Below are 14,668 nucleotides of genomic sequence, written 5' to 3' on the forward strand. Positions count from 1 at the left end.
GTTTGTTTTTATGAGAAACTGATGACCTTTTTTAGTAGGATTTAAAGCTTTCTCTGAAAAGTGTCTTTCCTCCTTGGTGGAGCACAGCAGTTAGAGACAGTTTGGTTTCATGGCAGGTGCAATGTACTCCACTGGCATTTTCAATATAAATGGGAAAACTAGGGTCTGAATTTGTTTTGAATTTGTCTACATTCCTTGACACACACACACACACACACACACACACACACACACACACACACACACACACACACACACACACACACACACACACACACACACACACACACACACACAGTCAACAGGGGATGTCCATGTGTTTCTAACAGTGCTGTGAACTGTCCTTGTGTGTCTGACAGCTTCCTCGCTGTCAGTAAATACAGGATTTATGATACAGTACAGTAACTGGCCTGGGGCACTGCAGCATACTGTATATATTTATATACTCTCTTCACACTCTGGCTGCCTATATTATGGACCGACTGGATTACAAACCGCTACGGATGATTGGAAAGCAGGGAGAGCCAAAGTCTGACAGTTGAGGAAGCATTGAAGAGGAACAGGTTGGAAAATTTCGAAAGACGGATCATGTTTGTCTGTTTGTTCAGCACAGAGCGGTCCAGGATGTGTTAAACCTAGTGTTAGACACAAACTTCACTGTCATCAGACCAATCCATCTGGCTGCAACTGAAGAAAAAGACAAAGTTGTTGCTTTACCCTTTGGCTTCGACTAACTCAACCAGCTTTTATGGACCATTGTGAATATCTGAACATTGTTTTGTCAACCTTTGTGAGGAAATTTATGGTTAGGTCTCTAAACTATACAGCACACCATTTTTAAAACAGTGTTAATTTGGTCAACCTTGCCAAAGCTTTAAATTAATCCTTCTTAGGTCAATTGATACGTTTACTCAACAATTTTTACTTCTTATTACACAAATTCTCTATCTAGGAAAAAATGGTGGCATTGTACACTTCTGCAAATTACGATACGTTGAATGTGGACGTTTTTGAATTCCATCAGAAAGAGTGACGTAGTATATCAGGCAACCGTTATTGAAGGTTTTGTGGTATAATAACGAGTATAACTAGCGAGAAAGGGTCGGCAGGAGGGGAGGTGGATGGGTCAAACAAACACAGGACTTTCACCCAGGCGACCGCTGTTCGTCTTCCACTGCGAAACCAAAAGTAAACGTTGACTTTATGCTTTATGTTACATAATGTTGTTATGCTTGTTTCATAAAGTTGCGTGGGAGAGTCTGCCTAGGGTGTTAGGGTTGTTTATTAGTTACATTGTTGCGTTATTATTTTAAGAATAACCATGATCTATTTTCTAACTTGCCTAAATCTACCAATCGTCTCACAACGTTAACCACGTGTCATTTTGTCTCTCTGCTAGCGTGATATAAGGGTGAAAAGAAACGCAATTCATGGAACATATTTTTGTTTAGGAGACATCAACATTTAAAGTTATGACTAATTGACTTTGCTTCTACCCTGGAGCCTTTGTGCTTTCTCGCTTCGCAAGCTTCTATAAATCGTTGTGGTACCTGGACCGTGGTCGTGCCTCCTGCTGTGAGCCGACTGACACCCACTGCTACTTTGATTATTATTATTAGTCACATTACTATCCCTATTTTCATAATTATAATTCTACTGTAATAATTGCTGCTGTTATTATAAGTAGTCTTATTATATGAATCATTTATGTCATATACATTGAATGTGTTGTATCTCTGTTATGCTGTTCATTCTGTACACATGACATCTATTGCATTCTGTCCATCCTGGAGAAGGATCCCTCCTCTGTCGTTCTCCCAGAGGTTTCTTCCTTTTTTCTCCCTGTTAAAGGGGTTTTTTTATTATAGGGGAGTTTTTCCTGTGCCGATGTGAGGGTTCCCGGGACAGAGGATGTCGCATGTGTACAGATTGTAAAGCCCTCTGAGGCAAATTTGTAATTTGTGATTCTGGGCTATACAAAATAAACTGAAAATAAAGTAACGTACAGTGCACACATTCTATTATTCCTTTCCGGTTACTGGGTTGCCCTTTGATATCTTCTGCAATGTAAAATCATTATTTCTAACAAGGTAGAGAAGCATTCTGCAGTGGAACTTACTTGGGTGGCAGTGTTCCAAAGGGGATTTTGTGGTTCCTATAAAAGGATGGAGGGAGGATTATGAGGGAAAAGAATTAATGCAATATAGATGCAGTCATTACATAATGTGCAAGCTTATGGATTTGAGATAATGCTTATTTGTTTTCTCTGTGGTTAAACAAACTTCATCCCATAGCAAGATAATCATGTCTAAATCCTTATCAAAATGTCTTTATAACTCAACCAAAAAACAGCAATACATTTAAAGGTAGAGAATCTGTACATACCAAGTCTACAGAAGGTTATGAGCTACTTCATTTTCTTAAATTTTTCACTTTTCTTCGTATCATGACGTGGTTTATGTTTGTTTGTGCATTTGATCAGTTAATCACCTGCTTACACGAAGAAAAGCTAACCGCAAATCTCAACTGAAGTGAGCTCCATATTGCGCCAATGTGATTTTAAAGCTTCATCCAAGTAGAATTTAAAGTGTGTGTGTGTGTGTGTGTGTGTGTGTGTGTGTGTGTGTGTGTGTGTGTGTGTGTGTGTGTGTGTGTGTGTGTGTGTGTGTGTGTGTGTGTGTGTCCACTATCTTCCCTCCTCTCTCCTCCCTCCCAGTTTTAAGCCCAGTACTGAGCCACTAATGGAGGACAAGCCTGTTAGAGCAACACGCCACGCTTTAGCACACCAGGGACTCACACACACACACACACACACACACACACACACACACACACACACACACACACACACACACACACACACACACACACAGACCGACAAAACTCACACTGGTATTCATCTAAAAAGATAACACACAGAAATGTACCAACATTAGAGCACATACACAGAGATGAGTACTCGGGGAAACGGGGCAAGCATTCAGCTCCATTGTAGGAGACTCACACACAGACACACACACACACACACACCAAACACTAAACACACCCTCACACACATCCCAGTAGAGAACAACACCATAGCAACAGCCTGCAAACAGCTAATCTATTCCGTGATGCAGCAGTCGTCTCTCAGCGTGAGCAGAGGCTCCAATTATACCTTCATTTGTTTGTCAGTTGTTTTGAAGTCAACATGAAAACCGAGCAGAACGGCAGCTCGGCGGTTTTTAGAGAGCTTCAGACCTCAGCACCTCTTCTCACACATCACACGACATGGCTTTAGTCTTTGGAGCACGCAAAGGCCAGATAGGATGGTATTGTTGGGTCAGTGCTGTGCCAGGAATACTAAAGGCTTATATGCACTGTGTGATAACAGTAATCTTGCAGCAGGTTCATTGCATGTGCAGCTCGCTGCCCCTAGTGAAAGCCTGTTCACGATCGCTGTGAGACTGAAAGATATCAGTTTATAGGCTACACACATGGGCCTCTCAAGTATTTAACATGCGTATGTGTATTCAACATGCATTGAACAGAGTTGTGATTTATCAAACCTGTGTCTTTGAAATCGGTGGTTTATTCAAGATATTATAAGTTGATGTGGAAATGCACAGGAACGTTTGTGTACAACCAAATTTCACCACCTGTCTTTGGGATACCTTACTGGGATAATCCAGCATTGTGGTGTATCTCTTCCCAAATTTAAAACAAATTAATCTGACACAGGCACAATACAGATTAAACCTCCTGGTCCGAAAAGTGAAGCCAAAGCTGAAGTGCCTTAAACCTGCATTCTCTCAAAGGGCCATCAGGGGGCGACTCCTCTGGTTGAAATCAGAAGTCTGATTGTATAGAAGTCTATGAGAAAATGACTCGACTTCTCACTTGTTTATTACCTCAGTAAACATTGTGAACATGAGTTTATGGTCTCAATCTCCAGTTTCAAGTCTTCTTCAATACAGCATGATGTTCATTTAGTAAATTATGGCCCATTTAGAGTCAAATAGACCATAAAGCAGGGGATGCTTTAGGGCGTGGCTGCCTTGTGATTGACAGGTCTCTTCCACTACCAGAACCCTATTCGCCATTGTACTGGGTGTGAGAGAGTATAATTATATAGGAAGTCAGTTTGATCGAACAGGAAGAAAAAAAATACTCATTCCCTGATTGGCTTACAGCCTTGAAAACAAAACCTGTACCTGCCCAGAGCACTGCTAGCTAAATTGGAGCTACAAGTAGCAGTTTTAAGGAAAAGTTTACAGTTCTGTAAGAACAGTATAGGAGGCAGCCATGATATTTTTATTTATTTACCTTCTTTTTCAGGGTCAGTTTTTGTTCGTGGAGGCTAATGAGGAGGACATTACTATTTTTTTCAGTATAACAATGCGGTGTGTTCAGAACATTATAAGAGAAAGTGACAGCATGGGACCTGACAGCATGATTTTGGACGGATTATTTAGTGAACTTGATGGATACAAACAGACAATTTCTTCCTTTCTCTCAATTAGCCAGGAGTTAGAAGGGGCCCCTGTGGATGACTGTCGTCTCTGATCCACCATTTCTGACAATGATGTGACAACATTTGGAGTATCTAAAATATTGCTTAAGAGGCCTATGGCTTCATGAAGTCGCTCCCTGTTCACCATCTTCTCATAGCTCAGTGGTTCAGCCCGTGTCCGTGAAATCCCTCCTCTATGTATAAGCCAATCAGGAACTGAGAATTTAGAACTACTTCCTTTTCAATCAAACTCACTTCCGTTTCAACTATACTCTCCCACACACACAACTATACTCTCTCTCACACACAACTATACTATCCCACACACACAACTATAAAAGAGAATAGTAGTGTGTGTATTAGAGTATGATGGTGCATTTAAGAGAGTGTTTTTGTGTGTGTTAGAGAGAATAGTCATTTTTGTATGAGAGTATGACAGTAAATGAAGGAGATTATGACAGTACAATTAAGAAGGTATGGTAATGTGTGTGAAAGAGTATAGTGTTTGTGTGAGATTCTGACATTGTATGTAAGACCTCGTATGAATTATGGCCTAAACGACCTCTCATAAATATGTGATGTCACGTCATCGCGTCAACTTCTTATATACAGTCTATGGTTCGAACCTTTTGAATCCAATGATCTGGCTGCCGGCTAAATGGATGGGTAACGGAAACTCTGGTTGGCTGTCTTGAAGACCTGGGTAATTTCACAATTCTTCCGACTGGTGAGATAGCATCGCAAGCTGCTCTCTAGCTCTTCTTCTGTCAACATTCGAGACACTTCCTTTGATAAAAACTTCATTGTCGTTGGATATACAAATCAGCGGATGTGTACATTCAGTGTGAGTACCCACATTGTGACCGGTCAGTTTCTGCGTGAAATATGAGCATATAAGTCGTTCGTTTCGGCCGCATTAAAGGCCGATTAAAACACGTTTTGAGTTTATGCAACGTACAAGGTTGATAAAAACATGCAGTGTCAGCCTAGCTTTACTGAACTCAACTCATTGATAAAAAGGCATAAAATTGCAGTTAAAAGATCTTTAAGGATGTGATTTCATTAGCAGTGTAGGGGGATTTTATTAACAATACATGCTACAATTGTTACTTGTAGCATTTATTGTTGTTGTTACATTGAACTAAACAGCCTCAGTTGGCATGCAAAACTTAATACATGCACTTTTTTCCAATTTTCTATAGATCATTATGATAATTTTTGCCATGGTAATTGTGTGATGAAAATCTGATTTCATGACAGCCTTATAGTGTGTGAGTGTGTGTGAACAATGTCTGATTGTAATATGATTTTAAAATTGAGCAGAACCATATCTCCATAATTTAGTGAAAGAGTAGAAGGAACAGGACGTGAGGAAGGTAGGAGGGTTTTGGAGACACAGCAGTGTGTTAACGGGAGCCAAGCGTGGCAAATTGGACTGAATTTTCCGCCTGTGCGCTTTCAATACACAAACGCAGGCGTACATAACCACGCTTAATAAGTGCCGGGCTAATGCATTGTATAATCTCCTCTAAATTAATATGTTAGACACAATTGCCTGGTAATTAATTCCTGTCACAGCGTATCCAAATGAGAAGATTTATTCGGTTATGTCAATCACAAAACCCTGGAGCCTGAGGCAGATTATTGGCCAGCGCGACGTGGCAGTGTAAGGATGATGATGTGTGGTGCTATATGACTGGTTTGTATAAACATCCATTTCCCGGACCTTTTTTAAATGGCCGGTAACGAGGACCGGTCATCAAACGAAGGTCATTGTGATGACGGGATGAAGGGAGAGGCAGCAGCCTTTTGTTTTACGGCTTCATAAAGAACATAATGTCTCCACGGGCTCTTCAACCATCCAACAACCAGTTCCATGGCCTTTCCCTTACCACACTTGCCTTTCTCCATCATTGTTTCTCAGGATTCCTGTAAGGGGAATTAGCAGCTACATTTTTACACATTTTTATTTCTGCATCTGAAGTCGTGAATGACTTGTTCCCTCCAGTTAGTGTTATCTAGAGAGTAATAATGGGATCGCTGGAGCTGACAAACCCTGATATGTATTTCATAAAATCCAATTTTTAACTTGGCTTTTAGTTGTCCATCTATAAGAATATTTATTCCTGATATATCCTGCTTGTATAGTGGATACATGATACCCATTGACTACGTGTTCCTTAAAGTAAATCACTACATTTGCTGATGTTTGTATCATGGAACAAAAATTTGTGGGTCCAGACTTTTTAGATGTAAACACTTTGTAAAACAGTGAATAAACAGGTGAGTGTCGGTCTAAAATAGACATTAGCTGTGTTTAAGCTGTGTCCCTGTGACTTTTCATCCATGACCATTAGGTCAATTAGTCCGCTATCATATGACAAAGCATTGACTGTTGTTTTGCACAAAGGTTTTTTGACCGTGGCTACCACAGCCGGGCCTGTTTAAAGGAAAAAAAAAAAAGTAGCATGAATTTTCCCACATATTGGGAATCTAAATGGTTACTTTCTTCCCTGAAAACATTTTCTTAATGAGCTATGTGACTAATATTAGCCAAGACAATCAGTGGTAACCTGAATGTGGCTTCCTCACCGCATAAGTTACCCATCCAGGTCTCAGAGTGATCGTACTGCCGAAACTAGGTCAAGACTATCAGAATTCATTTTAATCAACGCACAATTGTAATTTTATCATTGGAAGTAATACTTACTGATAGTGCTAAAACCACTAGTCAATTAATCAATAAGTTAAAGGGCCATTGTTTGAGATCTACTGACAGAAATGGAATATTCATAACTATGTTTTCATTTGAGTACAATTACCTGATTTCGAGGCCCTTCACATTGGGACCAGGTCCTCTTCAGCAGAGTCCGCCGTGTTGCAGCACCATGTGCAATCTGTGACCTCACTGCTAGATGACATGAAATCCTACACACTGGTCCTTTTACAATGACAACAAGAAAAAACAAGAGAATGCTGTTCCTAATGTTCCAGCTTCTGAAATGTGAGGATTTGCTCTTTCCTCATTTTTATGGTACTGCAAAGGGAATTCATTTGGGTTTTGGACTGTTGGTTGGGGAAAAGACGGTTGTGAGTGAAGGGCATTTTCCACAATTTTCTTAGCATTTTATAGACTAAAAGACTAATTGATTGGTTAAAAAAATACTAATTGGACTATTTAAGAGTAACTAAGCCAACATTGAGAAACAGAAAACTGTTCCCTAATTGTTAGAAACTGATTGTCATTGCTTCTGCACACACAGTACAAGTTTCCGCAAATACACAAAGCCAAAAGGTATTTCATTTTTCAACTACTTGCTCATGCTGCTGCTGGTTTGAAAACACACACACACACACACACACACACACACACACACACACACACACACACACACACACACACACACACACACACACACACACACACACACACAGCCCTGCAGGTGTGTGTTTTTTCTTTATTAAAAACCAGAAAGCGCAATTAGCTGCAGAATATGCTTAACCCTTTATCGCTCCCTCAGCTCGAGGATATATTGCTTCTTCCCCTCCATTATTAAAAATATCACAGACATGAGAGGAGGAGGGGAGCAGACAGGAAATATCAAAGCTACATGTTTGGAACGTGGAGGATGGGAATGTGTTCTGTTTAGTGGTAGGAGGGCAGGTGTTGCATTGTGTGTGTGTGTGTGTTTGAACTGTGTGAACGGGAGGCTTGAAGCATGTTTGTCTATGCACTTATAAATATATAATATGTAATTCTTATACTGATCTGTAGTTAAATCTATAACAATATATCATATTTTATAAACTGATCATATGATCTTTTTATAGAATCTTTTTTAATTGATTTTCAACAATTGAGGACAAAAAACGACATGAAACTGAATGAAATAATAATTACAAATAAATTAAATACAGAAATAAATTACAAAATGTAGAATCTACATAAAGTAAATGTAGAGAAGTATAAAGCACAATATTTCTCTCAGAAATGTATTTTTGTGGAAGTACCTACACACTGATCTCTGGCCCTGATTTAACCAATATTGTGATGGCGAAAACAAACCCCTTTAAAAAAAAGACCCTGGTAAACGCATGGAAAAGGCATAGGGATGTAATTAACTTTTGTAAAAGGTCCACCGAATGCTTTATTTCTGTTGTTTTTCCAAGATGGTACTGTGCTGCATGCGGAGTCATTCCTGCAACTTCTTTAGGTGTTTGGTCCAACATGTTGCTCATGGTTCAGAGCTTTTGCTTTCACCTCTGGTTCATTGGGGCAGACCAAGACTCTCTGCTACATCCTGACCTCCTGCTCAGTACTGCAGCTGTGGACTCTCGCAGCAGAACAGGGTGTCTGTGTCGTCTCCTCAGGTCAGGAGCCAGGGGGACACGTCTGTGTGTTGTCTGGTGTGTCGTCCACCTTGATTTAGGGTTTTGTGCACTCCTCTCAGCAGGGAGGAGGACTTTGTCTTTGTGATGTAGTTCTCTGGAGGCAGGAGGCAGCTCAGGCCTCAGGCCAGCCTCAGGGTCCCTCTCTGTTCAGTTTTTCCAGTTTTTCTGTCCTAAAAACTTTTTTTCGGCGAGCTCTGACTTGACCTATGACCTGAATTTTTCTCATTATTGAGTATATTTGTATGCATTTATATCCCAAGCCCACAGGACCAATGCTAGGTTGTATAGATTGAGAGTCTGACCTGTTGTGTTAAATAATTCAGGGACAATTTGGAATTCAAGGCAGGGACACACCACATTGTGGTGAAATATATAAACAGGAATTTAGTATAAAAACTTAATTCCCAGTCTTAGCCAGTTGTTGACAGTGTGCTTAGTATAAGGATGCTAATTGTTGACCTTTTCTTTCAGATACTGCCCTGTACAAAAGCTAAGTGAGCGTCTGTGTCGGGCACCAATAGTGTTATTTGAAGAGAACGGGTTGACGTTGCAAAGTATCATTTTATCCTCCTTTAACTGCCAAGACTAAAATAAATAGATTTTGTGCATTTGATGAAAATAGTTGTTATGTGTTGGCTGATTAAGTTTTAATAAACTCAAGTTGGAGTAGAGCATGAAGATGTCTTGCTGTCCTCAATGTCTGCTACCATCCTGACTACAAAACACTCCTGAACGCCTTGGATGTCTTCAGTCTGCCTCTCACATGTTGTATCTAAACACCACCTTTCCTCCAAATTTTGGTTTTCTCAAGAAAGAAACAATTGAAAGTGAGAGAGTGAAGGATTCACAAAGAGTGGGGCTCTGCAACAGCCAGTTGGAGCTGAAGAAGGCTCCAGGGTCTGCAGTTATACAAGTTTGAAGATTAAAAAGGATTCTAGTTGCACCTGCACAGATACTGCAGCAGACAGTGATGAGAAACCTGGATAAGATGTTTACATGCCTCAGTTTCCCTGTTTGTTTCTGAGGAACAGAGGCAGCGTTATTCTCAAAAGCAGGATGAGGATTGGTTCTAGTTACTGAAGCAAAGATGTAACGATTGTGTGTGTGAACACAAATGGTGTGCTCTTAAAAACTTTGTGTATGTACAATTTCACTTCACTGTCACAAAGTTTTGTTGTTGCTTTTTTCACAAATTTCCCGCTGTGGGACTAATAAAGGATTATCTTATCTTATCTTATCTTATATATATATATATATATATATATATATATATATGCAAATTTATGCGGGACTAATAAAGGATTATATATATATATATATATATATTAATGTGGTTCAATATTAACCATATAGATAAACCAACAATTTGTTTGACTAATAAAAAAAAAATTCTTATTCTTGAAAGTAATTCTAATTTCAAGTTTACCACCCTGAGGTTCCAGGCCTGATTAGATGATGAAATCTTTTTCCTCCCCTCTCATTCTCCCTCCAGTCGTTCTCTGTGCCAAAACAACACAGCACAATAATATGATTACAACACTGAGTGGGCAGCGATGCCCAGATTTTTAAAAGGTTTTGTGGTAGAGAAAGACATGCGCACACACACACAAACACACTCTCCGGTTTTATATTTTCTCCTCTTATGGTGTTTTTGGTTTCAGCCAGAAACTGAAAACATGGAATTACTGTAGATCCATTTTAGTGTGAAATTCCTTCTCTGCCTCTCCTCTCTCCCCTTTGACTCTGTTCTCTTAATCCTCTTTGTGTCTTTTTAATAAGTTCACTCCATCCTGATTTGCAACAACAGAGGGGACAAAGATGACAAAGAAATCAGCGTTCAAGGTAAAAGAAGAATGAAGAATTGATGTAGGTGGTAATGACGGTTGTAGTAGTGGTCGCAGTACTAATACTAGTAATGATATATGAATAATAGAATCGATAGTAACCACAGTCTTAGTTATAGTGGAAATATAAGGGTGATATAATCTGTAGTGGTAATGGTAGTAGCAGAAGTAAGAGTACAGATGTAGTAATATAAGTAGTAGGTGGAGGAGCACCATAATGGTGGTAGTAGTTGTTGTAGCAGTACTGTAGTAGTAGTCGCTGTTGTCATCTTAGCATTTATAATTGTGTAGCAATAAGAGCAGAAAAAGGGTCAGTTGTAGTACTGGTAATTGTGAAAGTAGTAGTATGTGGAGTAGTCGTAGTAGCATTCATACTTGTAGTAGTACTATAGTAGTGAGGTGTAGGAGCAGTAGTAGAGTGAGAAATAGGAGGAAGACTAAGACTAGGAATAGTGGGACAACAAAGGCTATGACTAGGAGGATGAGGATTGGTAGGAGAACATAGACTAGGAGGAGGACAGCAAGGGGTAGTAGGAAGAGGAGGAGGTGAAGGAAGCCTAGGACTAGGAAGAACAGTATTAGTAGTAAGAGGAGGAGGAACACTATGACTAGACATATAAGGAGGACTGGGAGTAGTAGCAGCAGTAGTCTTAGTAGTGGAATTGGTCGTAGTAAAACTAGAAGTGGTAGGGGTAGTAGTGGTAGTAGTCGTAGTAGGGATGATATGGGTAGTAGTATTAGTAGAATGGGTAGGGGTAGTAGTGTGGTAGTAGTAGTAGTAGTAGTAGTAGTAGTAGTAGTGGTGGCGGTGGAAGTGGTAATAGTGGTAGTAGAGGTTGTAGGGATAGTGGTAGTTGGAGTGGTAGCAAGGAGGGGTAGTAGTATTGGTGGTGCTAAGGGTAGTAGGTGTAGTAGTAGTGGTGGTGGCAGTAGGGGTAGCAGAAGGGTTGGTAGGGGAAGGTAGTAGTAATGGTGGTGATAGTACTAGTAGTGGTGGTAGTAGTAGTTTTGATGGAGGTGTTGGTAGTAGTAGTGATAATGGTAGTAGTAGTGGTGGTGGTGGTAGGGGTAGTAGTCGGTGTAGTAGTAGTAATAGTAGTAGTAGAAGTAGGGGTAGTAGTAGTATTGGTAGTAGCATATTAATAGTTGATGTAGTGGTGTTATAAACCTGCTATTGTTAACTATTAATACAGGTAGTGATGGTAGTTGAAGATGTAAGTACAGTGAAGGTAGCAGTAATAGTATCAGGTTTGTGGGAGGTAGTATAGTAAATTAAACAAGTAGTAGGTGTAATACTAGGGGGGGCTGGTTGTGGACCAATTATAAGAATAAAACATGATAATGATTGTTTTATACTTTAATGTTGAATATCACAAAGATGTTGCATGTGAGTGTGTTAAGGGCCTCTCATGGGCTCTCGTAGTATTGATCTATACTTCACCAACGACCCACCCCCACAACACACACACACATTAACACTTTCACCATCTCCTTCCTGACTCCCTCCTCCTTCCTCTCTCCCTTCCTCTGTTCTTCCAGTGGCAGACTAAGCTGTAGAAATCAATAGGGAAAATGTCCTGAAACAGCCCATCTAGAAGCCATCTGGCCCTTGTTGTCCTCAGAGACCGGCAGCATGTCCCCCCGGGGGACGAGACACACGAAGAAGAAGCAGAGAGACAGAGCGAGAAGAAGCTCGAGCAGACAACAACACAAAGCAAGTGTTAACTCAATAACACGCAAATTGTCAGTGTGGGCAACACATCATGTGGCTGTTACATAAGAAACAGAAAGGTGGGAGAGTAGACAGATTATTATCACATATTTTACATGTCGTTTCAGTAGTTCATTTTGACCTTATAATAACACTGTCTCCGTCAGTAAGAGCTATTTGTTCAAAGCTAAAACAAAGTGCCAGAAAGCATCACTCTCCCGTTTTTTGTCAAAATCAGACCATTGTTTTCCAGGTCATCACATTCCAGTTACGGATTTTGACCTTTGAATTATTGCGTCCTCATTAATCCAATTAATGTAATTTGTAAGAGTAGCCGGATGTGTGCTGAGGTTTGTGTCAGTCACACTAACAGTGTCCAGGGTGGAGGCAGGTTTTAGGGGGAAAAAGTAATTGTGATTGTATTTAAACTGTAAAAGGGACAGATGAAGTACGTAAGAAAGAAAGAAGAAGGAAAGAAAGGAAATTGAAGAAAGAGTTCAAGAAAGTGAAAGTAAAAGCAACAAAGACTGGAAATAATATGAAAGTGAACAGTAAAGGGATGATAGAATCACAGAGGGATGGGGGAATTTAGCAAGAAGAAGAAATAGATGAGAATAACGAAAAGTAAGGTGTGTGCAGATAAATAATACACTCTCGGACTCAAAGCTATCCGAATCTAAAATCATATACTGAGATATAAAAATCCCCCAAACACCAAACCAAATGTCCTGAAACCAGAAAGCTCGAGTGAGATCTTTCCAACGGTTTCCGATACAATTCATTTAATTTCAAGACACTTGATTCCTGTTTTGTAAAGAAGTAAAACTCCCACCGGCAGAGGAAGAAAAATTAAGTTTTTAGGATTCATAAATTATTAGCAAAATCACTTTTTTAAGATGCTGTTTATGAATTACAAATGATGCAAAAGGAGTTTTATTTTAAAAGTTTATAATAAGTATGTGCATACACCCCAAGTTGTTTGACATAATGTCCAGTTAGATATGTGAATTTCTTTACTTTGGTACTTGTGAACCCAATAATTACACTGATACAGCTGAGCACATGCTAAACATCATCTTAAATTCAAATGTCACCTGGAAATTTGGGTCACTTGTTGTCTATTAGCTAGGGCATGCTATATGGCATCTCTGCCATAGTTCAGTGTTTACCAAACTGTTTTTCTGGGGACCCATTTTTAAACATGACAAACCACCGCGATTCATATTAGGCCTTATCTTAAAATTGAATTAAATGAACATTCAAGGCCATCTTTACTACCATTTCTGCATCACCTAACATTATCTTGACAATTTGTCATTATACTTTTGATAAATCACAACTTATTAACATGTGTTAAATACTTTATTAATAAGAACAAATAAATGCATTTAGGCAAAGTTTGCAGATTATCTCATTCATTTTATTTTGTCTCATTAGTTAAACAAACAGGATGTATGCTAGCCTTTCATATTAGATTCAATGGTTTTACAATTATCAGACATTACGAACATTCATGCTCCCTCATGTGGCTCGAAAATGTACTGCAGATATAAATGTTAAATAAAGGACCATGGAAGAAATTCTGCTGATTTATTTGGCCACCCTTATAATATTTCCTGTGACCCACGACTGCCGTAAGTCACATGGTGAGTGTCGTCATTAAGCTGGAGGCGGCTATGATGTCTACTAAAGTTGTGTGCGCGTAGATCTATAACCGATACATAATATGGAATTATCAAATTTTGACAGAGCGATTCTAATTTGAGAAGCACAGCCTTTCTAGTCTTTACGGCACTCGTTCTGCGGTCAAGAAGACGAGCAGAATATGAATATTGTGGCTTTTTTGTTGACATCACTTTACACCTGAAGGACCTAAATTTAAAGCTAAAGGACTATTCAGTTAAAGTATTTTCTTTTAAAGATAAACATTGATTTATTAATAGAGTATAATATTATTTATAATTCATCCAGTTCAATTTGAAAACCGACTATTAATATTGTTGGGATATAAGTTAATTGAACTTTCTTCATTTGATTTGAGTCAGTTGTTGACAACATACAGACCTTTACTACAACTTCTAGGCTACATCAATATATTTGGCACTAAATCATAGCTCAAATTAGGCATTATTGTGATGTTCCGGAACTTTGCATGAGGACATTTTCTCTAACTGGACCTGACTGAATTTAAATTGAATACCCCTGTTATAGAACATAGATCTGAATGTG

Source organism: Anoplopoma fimbria, chromosome 16, assembly GCF_027596085.1.
Source record: "Anoplopoma fimbria isolate UVic2021 breed Golden Eagle Sablefish chromosome 16, Afim_UVic_2022, whole genome shotgun sequence".
In the NCBI taxonomy this organism is placed as follows: domain Eukaryota; kingdom Metazoa; phylum Chordata; class Actinopteri; order Perciformes; family Anoplopomatidae; genus Anoplopoma; species Anoplopoma fimbria.